At 40.6% G+C, this 10,293-nt stretch overlaps 1 long non-coding RNA gene across 1 annotated transcript in view; it reads left to right on the top strand.

Annotated features, from left to right (window-relative positions):
• Positions 1 to 3,669: 3,669 nt before the first annotated feature.
• LOC122557479 overlaps positions 3,670 to 10,293 on the top strand; it is a 20,438-nt gene continuing 13,814 nt past the window's right edge. The window contains exon 1 of the long non-coding RNA XR_006313845.1: positions 3,670 to 3,705. This is a non-coding gene — a long non-coding RNA (uncharacterized LOC122557479). The remainder of the gene's footprint in view (positions 3,706 to 10,293) is intronic.

The following is a 10,293-nucleotide window of genomic DNA, read 5'->3' as shown; positions in this document are numbered from 1 at the left end:
ACTTGTCCTACCTGCCTATCTCCTTTTCCACCTATCCACTCCACCCTCTCCTCCCTGACTTATCACCTTCATCTTCTCCCCACTTACCTATTGTACTCTATGCCTCTCCCTCCCCACCCTCACCCTCCCCTAACTTATCTCTTCACGCTTCAGGCTCACTGCCTTTATTCCTGATGAAGGGCTTTTGCCCGAAACGTCGATTTCGAAGCTCCTTGGATGCTGCCTGAACTGCTGTGCTCTTCCAGCACCACAAATCAGAATCTGGTTTCCAGCATCTGCAGTCATTGTTTTTACCAACATTCTGGCCTGGGCTGCTAAGTGGCAAGTAGCATACATGCGAAATAAGTGCCAGCCAATGACTAAGTCCCAAAAGTGACTCCAACAACCTTCCCTAAGCATTCTCCAGTATTTTCATTGCTGAATTCTCCATCTTTAATATCCTGAGTTTCAGCTTCTAAACTCAGTTGGTTCAGTCATATCAGGCTCAATTTATGACCTTTTGGTCATGTCAGTTTTGTTGAGTTTCATGCAAGGATTCTCTCTGTAAGGCCTAATAAGCTTTCTCACTGTATCATCCCAAACTTGCTTTTATTAACAACCTATCATGCCCCAATGGCATTCCACTTGTGCAATGCTAGCCCAATTCTACCAACTCACAGTAGTCAAAATAATCCACTACTCATGGATATCCCAGAATAGACTGGTAGCCCTGGTGACAGAGCCCTCTTTTAACCCCAGGTGAACATCCGACTGAGCAATGTATTGGCAGAGTTCCTCTTCACCAACAAAGCAAAGGCACAACATCCAGTAACACCTGCTCAAGACACACATGGATGACACTTCCTGGTGCATGCAGCTTCACTTCCTTGCCCCTGTTGCTTTCCAAATGCCAGGCCATATAGCTACCTGTCCTCAGCCACATCCCACCCTGCCACATCCCATCTAAGCGAACACTATTGTCTTCAATGCTCCCTGCAGCCCAGCATTGTCCAGTGGGTGATGACCACAGAACAGAAAGCTTTTCAAAAGTGAATACAAGCAAAACCTGTAGAGGCTGCAGTGCGCCCCCCATAATGCAAATGGAAAGTTAACAAGATAACCAATGTTTATTTTACGTTCAATGACTGTATGCAGCACCCAGCTCTCATCTACTGGAAGTCGATGTCAATCAGGTCCTGTTGGCTTGCTGCACCCAATGCAGCTGAGATCTGTCATGGACAAGGAAAGTTTTCTCCCCTCCTTCATTCTTCTCAGAAGGGCTGTTCTTGTTCCCCCAGTTCCTCAGCATCCAGCACATTGCTTCATTGCCTGCTCCAATTGTGCACAGTACAGCATGCAGGTATAATGTGGCACACTCTGTCTGCATTATATTGCAGATTATTGCCAGACCAGCTTAAGCTGCAGGAGCACATTTTCAGTTTGTTATTGTCACGATCCAGGTATGGCATGGGCAGCATTAAGCCTGTACTGCATTACAAGCTTGGGGTTGCACAGTTGTGTCATCAGCTGCATCTAGCTCCCTTGTCACCCATTGCCCTCCCACCCCCTCAGTAACCAGCCTTGTAAGACCCCTGGACCTTCACAGTACACCAGGCACATCTAGGATGTAGGAGTTGTAGCTGTTGTCACGGCAGTGGGCACACACTTCCAGGAAGTAGTAACAGTGATCCCAGATCACTTGAATGTTAATAGAATAGAAGCCCTTCCTCTGGATGAATTCCACCATGTTGTCAAACAGCCCTTTCAGTGCTGTATATGTACAGTTGGTAATACCCTGCACCTAGGGGATTCGAGTAATGTTTCCAAATCCCACCATCAGGTGGCAGCATCAATCTGTCATGGCCAAATGAAATTAACTGGTGTGGCTTTGGACAGATGGCATCAATCACTGCCCCAATGTAATTGTGGTACGCAACTGAGACATCCCACACAGGTCACTCGTCACACCCCGGAAGAAGCCACTTGCATGGACATCGCAGCCACTGGGAGAGTCCCAGTCATGCATTCCTAGGCCCTGCTCCAGAATTTGATATAGTTCCATCACACTAACCCAGGACATACCAGCATCAAAACTGTGCCTCACTCATCTTCAGGAAATGGATTCAAAAACAAAAGACCCTGGATCTGCTGAGGCCCCTATACACCCTGAGGAACCCTGCAACTGTGACCTCTGACAGAGTTGGCTGCTCCCTGGTCTGTGTGGCTGCTTGCTGCTGCTCCTGTCAAGCCTGTCCTTCCTGCATCTTTCACATTAGCAAGACAGCCACAGCTTCTTCATCAGGGGAGGGTCAGTGCTGACATATCCTGAAAACAATCACTGTACATGGTCCTCCATATAATAAGTCATGCAGCACCAAGGACTATGAATGGAGTTCACATAGTTCCTTGGAATAGCCGCCTAAGTTGTAGAGGTGCTGCGCCAGCTGAGTGGAGAATACTACATTGCCTTGGGCTTATCCTATGAATTCTTCCATAGTTGAAGTGATCGTTACATGCAGCGACATCTATCAATATTCTCAGAGTGCCAGTGTTGGGCCAATCAATTTGCTGCCCCCATTGCCTTTAGAATTTTTGCAATTATGGTGTTGGGTTTTAAATCTCTTTTAAACTTGATGGTGATAATATCTGCTTCATTGAGATTTCTATGTGCAATTTGCAAGCACCAGTAACATGTCAGTGGATCAGACATGTACTATGAGCAATCTTAGAGGCTGACATGGTGGGTGCCAATATCTACCGACATGGGATTTGTGAGAGACTGGTACCCATGGAGCATGCTCTGAGATGTTGGTGCCTGATATGGAAGTCTGTTGAAGCAAGTGGACTTGCTCTGACTTCCATGTTGACATTTCTCAGCATCTAGTTTGCTCACAGTGGGTGGTTAGATAGAAAACTGCATTTTAATATGGCAAGATTTGCAATTATTGAGATCACTAACAAGCACTAATCCCTCTTAATAGGCAACTTACTGCTGCAGGGCGAGAATTTCACGTAGTTAAAAGATCCAGTGTGTTGTTTCTGATGTCAAGGTAGACAAACAAGCATGTAAATCCATGGGAACAGCATCATCTGCAATGTCCCACATCATTCCAATGTGGTAACTATGTTGCCATTCCTTCATTGTCACTGAATCAAAATCCTGAAACTCCCTCCTTAACAGCATGGTTGTAGATCACACAGATTACAGTATTCAAGAAGATGGTTCACCACCACCTTCTCTCACACTGTTTCATTATTTAAAATTAGAAATATTAATGCTATCCCTTGAAACACTAAGTTTCACAAGGTCTGCTCTGTAAAGATAAATTCGGAATGTTTTTTGTCATGTTTATATTAAACGAATCCATGCAGCCATCTAAAGTTGTTACTGATTTTCAACTTGAACTGTGTCATAGCCAACACCCAGCTTTAAATGTTTTGATATGACAATTTACATAAATGGTTTTGTGGTTCACCATTCATAAGGTAACAACAAAGCATGATGTATGTAATTCAAATAAATGAAGAAAAACATCTTTTGGGCCAACCAAAGTGAATAAAAGCTGGCAGTAAAGAAAGAATTCAGAGTTTTCTAAAGTTATAAATAATGCAAAATGAAATTATGTGTTTGCATCAAAATTCACATGGAATTGTTCTGCTCTGTTTAACAGGTCAGCACAGGAGCCATCAGTCAAAAGACAGATCAAAAGAGGTGCGGATCCATAAGTGCGTGAACATTTTAAGAATCATCCTCTCTGTACCAAGTGTAGTTGCTAGCAGGAGAACCTTCAAAGAGGCAATGGTCTTTATGTCAAAGCATCTCTGAGATTTGCACAGATGAATAGCTATTGTATTAATCTGTAGTTAAGGTATCATTAACAAAAAAAAGTTATGGTGGCTGACCAAAAAAGTTCCTGCAGAATTTACATTGTGGAACAGAATTTGCTTTTTAATATATTTCAGGTTTCCATAGACTAGTTTTACTCAATGGTAATTGAAATCAATGATGGCAATGCTGCAACTACCAATTTATGTCAGGACAATTACTCAAAGTTTATACATAATGTTTACACTCGGACTTCTGTGATGTTAGGGGAATGTTCACAGAGGCCAAGGCTGCCTCTCTGAAGTCATAAATTCATCTTTGTTAAGAATGGCTACATATCTTACACAAGACAAGTAAGTTATGTAGGTCAACCATTCTCCTCCAAAAGAAAAGACAGTCCATTGTCTACTGTATTGACATCACATGCTAATCTCCTTTGTAATGAAGACAAATACTTCTATATTGACACTAGTATAGTTCTGATTTCGGAAGGAAGATACCTGGGAATTGGCTTCTTAGATTTGTGAAATGCACTCCCCTATGCCCACACCATGATAACAGGCTGAATATAGTGCTCTAGACATCCAAAAGTCAGCCTCCCAAAATCTGAGTCAGGTGTAAGCAATAAATCACATCTTATAGTGGAAAGTGGTTCTTGCAGTACAGTGGTAGCTTTCTGACTTCTGAGCCAGGAAGTCTGCTCAAGTTTTACCTGGAAGTATGTCTAGCATTTCTGAGCTAATTAGAAAATACCTATTGTGTTAAATATAGGCTCTAGTGGCACAGTGCTATTTTTCCACTCCTGATCCAGGAGGTGGGTTCAAGTCTCAGCTGCTCCAGAGTTATATCATAACATCTCTGAACAGATTGTTTAAAAGTATCTATGGTGGAAAACAAAGAGGGTTCTTGTGGTACAGTGGTAAAGTCCCTACCTCTGAGCCAGACAACCTGGGATCAAGTCACCACCTGCTCCAGAAGTATATAATAACACTCCTGAATAGGGTGATTTGAAAATGTCAGTCATAGCATGCAGGAAACAAAAATAGGAGAATGATTTGAGGAACAACCACATGGATAGACTGGAGAAGTTGTGACCGTTGTCCTTAGAGAAGGTTGGCCAGTGTTTTGTTAGCAGCATTCAGAATCAATTCAAGTTTGACCAGAGTCGACCAGGATGACAGATCATTCAACTTTTTTTTAAGGCAGGGGTGGTGGGGGGGGGGGGAGGGGGGGAAGAGGGGAAGATTCATGACTAACAAGGGAATCAAAGGACATTAGGAATAAGGAAGAAAGTGGAATGAGGCTGCAATCAGATCAGCCACAATCTTCTTGAATAGTGCAGCAGGCTCAAGGGTCTTAAAGGCCTATTCCTAATTTGTATGTGTGTATGTATGTACCTCATAGCTCACAAGGTACACTTTCCCTCTAGCCACACTTTGAATTGATATCTCTGACAGTGAGGCTTTACAACAACCACAGAGAATTAAATTAGCTTGGGCATCAGCAAAAATTGCATAACTGTAAAGTGACACTCCTTACACCCCTACCCAAACCTTCTTTACTATTAACTTTAATGGGGAAAAACTTCCAATGGAGTTTCAAAAATATGCTGAAATGCTATTATCAGTTTTGCACTGTTACAGAAAATTAATGTTCTTTATTTTATTTTCATCAAGGTCACAGATGTAAATACAAATAACTGTTATTCCTGTTACTCGTAACAAGTCCATCAATAATGCATACCTATGTAAGAATCATACATCAAAAGTCACACTCATCTGTTGAGGTTAGACCAGGGAAATGTCTACGTGATCCAGCAGTGAGTGCACAATTATCTTCATATAGAGTCCTAGTAGAAGGTTACTACACCAGAAGGAGACCATCTGTCTGTCATGTCTGGGCTGACTTCCTGTGGGAACAGACCAGGGAATTCCATTCCTCAGCCTGTCCCCCACCACCCCCTGTGAATCTTGTCTCTTCAAATATGTCCAGTATAGTCTGGAAGCCATGACTGAAAAGTATTTTCAAAATTCCAATGTCTCATGCTTAAAATATATCTTATCCATTTGTCTCTGGTTCTTTTCCTAATCACCTTAAATTTGTGTCTTCTTATTCTCAATCCTGCTGCTAATAGGAAGTGCATTTTTGGTGTACAGATCTTGCATGAGTATGAGTTATTGAAGGACTAGATATGAGTGATTAGAATAAAAGTTACTTTTAATTATGTATGTGACCTTGATGAAAATAAAGCAAAGAACATTAACTTTGTGTAATAGGGCAAAACCATTAATAGCATTTCAGCATAATCTTCATCACAGGTTTTCCCCATTAAGGTCAATAGTCAAGAAAGTTTGGGTGGGGGTGTAAGGAGTGCCACTTTACAGTTTATTTTTGTTGATGCCCAAGCCAATTTAATTCTCTGTCGTTGTTGTAAAGCCTCACTGTCAGAGATATCAATTGAAAGTGTAGCTAGAGTGAAAGTGTACCTTGTAGGCAATAAGGAACTTACATACATTCGTACAAATTAGGAGTAGGAATAAGCCTTTAAAACCCCCGAGCCTGTTGCACTATTCAAGAAAATTGTGGCTGATCTGATTGTGGCCTCAACTCCACTTTCTTGCTTATTCCCACTAACTTTGATTCCCTTGTTAGTCATGAATCTTTTTTTTATTCCCCTGCTGTCTTAAAAATATTGAATGATCTGCCTCTTCTGTTCTCTTGGAAGAAAAGGTTTCATTCATAATCATGATCCTCGAAGAGAAACTAATTGTCCTCAATTCTGTCCTAAGTGGGAGACCCTTTATAGTAAAATGTTTCACCTAGTTCTAATCTCTCCCATGGGGGAAAGCACCCTTTCAGTGTGTACCCTGGCAAATCTCTTCAGGATCTTATATGTTTCAGTAAGATGTATGATCTTGACAGTCAATATAAAAGAATCAATACAAAAACAGCCATTGAAAACTTCCATGCATACATAAGATTAATTTAAATAAGCTCTCTGTAAATATTTTTCAAATATAATGGAAGTAACACAGTAAGCAATATATGCACAAACACAGACTGTGAATACTCAGGATAATGCTGAAATGATTGCACTGATAGTATGGCGTAATAAGAAAGTGAAGTTGAGTTCTGCATCTCTCTATTGACTGACATATCACCAAGTGATTCCATAGAGCTCAATTTTGTGCAAAACTTTAATATTGAGAGGGAACTGCCAATATCATTTGCGTTCCTCGATCCACGAAAGCTCATAGTCGTGGTAGGTGATTCCACTCTATGACGAAGCTCACACTTTTCTATCACTGGAATGTTATCTGTCTCCACCCCTATCAGAACCCATCTGCCACTGGAACCCTTTGCATCTCCAAACCTATTTATTCTCAGCTTCTTCTGACTGTTTTTTTACTTACCACAAAATTCAGTTTATCCTAAATTCTGTTGCCCAATTCTGTCCAATCTTAGTCACATCCACCCCCATCACTCCATTTGCTTGTATACTCTTCACTCACCCATCATCACAACTCATCCTGCAGTAATTCTAACCAATACCCCAACTTGACTGATCAGCATTAATGCCGGCCACCTAATAGCCCAAAGTTAGCATTCACACCTATGTGTGTAAATTCCTACATTATTTCAGTCTTCCTTATCTTTGTATCTTCCTTGAATATTTTCTTTCCTGAAGTCTGCACTCTTCCGATTCTGTCTTCTTTTCCATTCTCTTGATTTCTCCATACTATTTGCAGTCATGGCTACAAGAATCTAGGTCCCACTCTCTGCAATTCCATCCCAAAACACCTTCACTTCCTTTCTGCATTCCTCTTTTAATTCCCTCTTTTAAACTACTACTTTAAACAAACCTATGGCTAACTTCATAATATTGTCTGTTTTGGCATGACACATGAATCGTTTTCTCATGCACTTGTGATGTGTTTTGAGATTGCAATCTTAATTGTGCTACACATATGCAAGATATTGTAAGAATTATAGTTGTAGTAACCAAATGTCTTCTTGGCGCCATTAATGAAAGAGTTCAATTCTCCACCTTCTCTTTATCTCTGCACTGCAGAAGATTGTGAGGTGCCTTGTTTCAACCTGAAATTTCTTTGGGAGGATTGAAATGATGTCAGAGAGGAACTATTGTGCATTATGTGTCGGATGATACAATGGATGTATCAGAAGTCCTCCATTCTAGGATCTATATATATTTACATAATGCCAATCCCATCTCCATTCCTTTAATATTCATTGTGGGCTCGCATCCTAATAACTTTCGAGTTATTCTTCACATTTCTCAATTGTGCCGCTTTCTGTGATTTGCTAGCATTTATGTTGTTATTACGGATAGGTGGAGTCACTGGTGCAGTCTGCTGCTAGATCTGTGGAACCTTAATGTTTTTTAATTTAACTGCCTTGATGTGAGAAAATAAAACTTTGACTTATATCTAATAACACAGGAACCAAGAGGATTTTAACAACATCCTTATGTCTGTTTCCATAGTTAGTTTTTTTCATGGAACAGGTTTCTAGCTTGTTGTGAGAGGAGAAGAAACTAAAGTAGAAAGGAAGCAAATTTTGCAATTTTCCCATGAACCTTTGGTTTCCAAGGCAGTAAATGCGTTATGCAGCAGCTTATTAAATGGAAATCACGCTGTGATTATTTGGAAAGGGAGTCACAATACAGAGCTTCATAACAAACACTTGCTGAGTGATGGCACTGTAACTGCATGTTCACCCTTGTCAATATCTCCTACAGAATACCATCCAAGTGGGATAAATGCCATCTCCTCAGTGAATGCTGAGCTGCGTGAATAGATCTGAACCATCTCCCATTGTGATTGTTTGGTTAATTTTCATCAGTAGGCACAGTATATTTATCAAGACTTTAGGAAGTGATTTTGTAAAATAAAGTCACACTTGTACACTGCCCAGTGTTTTCATCTGGCAGTGTTCTCCCATTAGTTCATTGTATCAACTGTTTCATTGTATGAAGTATTTCCTGCCACAACTCTCATAAATGACTTTATATTGAACTCTGTGCATGGAATTATTAATTGCTCATAGCAAATGCTATAGTCCTATAATGTAAGTGAACATGAGGTCAGTTGATTACTTTGAGAGCGGTGACCAGATTCAGTGGAGCTGTATCTTCTATGCAGAACATGTACCTGTGCCTGCTGAAGGGCGTTTGGTTGATCCTAATGCTTTTTATGATGTTACAGATATTGTTGATTCTCTTAACCACCTCTATCACACTAGTTTCAATCTATGCTTTAAGAAGCTGTGACCTTCTGACCATAAATATTGCATCCTTCTTCAGAATAACTAGTGCAACAAGACCTCCAAAGCAGGATATGAGTAGGTGAACTAAAGGAACCTGGGTCTTTCCCTGTTGAGCAATACCAATGTTCCAATGTCATATTGTCTTTGTTCAAGAATGTCTTGATTAGTCTCATGTGTCAATCAGGGGAAAGTGAGGACTACAGAAGCTGGAGTTAGAGTCAAGATTAGAGTGGTGCTGGAAAAGCACAGCAGGTCAGGCAACACCCGAGGAGCAGGAGAATCGATGTTTTGGGCAGGAGCCCTTCATCAGGAATCACTCTAATCTTGCAGCACCAAGACCACTCTAATCATGACTCATGTGTCAATCGGACATTTTTAGTAATTATCTTTAATAACATAGCTGAAATTTCCAAACTTCCATCAGGAGGCATAAGAGAGAGGTTGAGACCTGGGCAGATCAGTCATTACCTAGTTGAATTACAGGGCAGGTTTAAGGGCCAAATGGCTTATTCCTGCTCCCATTTCTTTTGTTCTTGTAGCCTTTCTACTCAATGCCTAGAGTCCAATTTTCTTACCTTGTTTTTGGCCACATATTACACTGACATAATCTGGTGTTGACCATCAGTTTAACATTACAATTGCACAGTAACTCTTTTATGTTGTTAATATCCTCTTTGGTAATTGCTAACATTTGTTTATATTTTCATTGCTTTTTGTATCAAGTGCTAGTGAAGCACACAAAAAAATCTGTTTGCTATTTTCATGATAAAATCAATTTTTATCGACCTTCCTCCTTTACTGAACTGTTTTATAATTACCTTTACTGTTTTATAATTGATTCTCAAGCCATATTTTAAACTTAACTGAAAAAGTTCCTATAGTCCTTCTCTCCCTTTTCATTGTTGTAAATGCTCAAATCCTCCAACCCTGGCAACATCCTTGTAAATGTTTTCTGAACTCTTTCAAGTTTTGCAACATCTTTCCGATAGGAAGGAGACCAGAACTGCACGCAATATTCCAACAGTGGCTTAACCAATATCCTGTACAGCTGCAACATGACCTCCCAACTCCTGTACTCAATACTCTGACCAATAAAGGAAAGCATACCAAACACGTTCTTCACTATCCTGTCTACCTGCGACTCCACTTTCAAGGAGCTATGAACCTGCACTCCAAGGTCTCTTTGTTCAGCAACACTCCCG

Source organism: Chiloscyllium plagiosum, chromosome 15, assembly GCF_004010195.1.
Source record: "Chiloscyllium plagiosum isolate BGI_BamShark_2017 chromosome 15, ASM401019v2, whole genome shotgun sequence".
Taxonomy (NCBI): Eukaryota; Metazoa; Chordata; class Chondrichthyes; order Orectolobiformes; family Hemiscylliidae; genus Chiloscyllium; species Chiloscyllium plagiosum.
The sequence above is the reverse complement of the archived record's forward strand: the minus strand, read 5'-3'. Positions and strand labels throughout refer to the sequence as shown.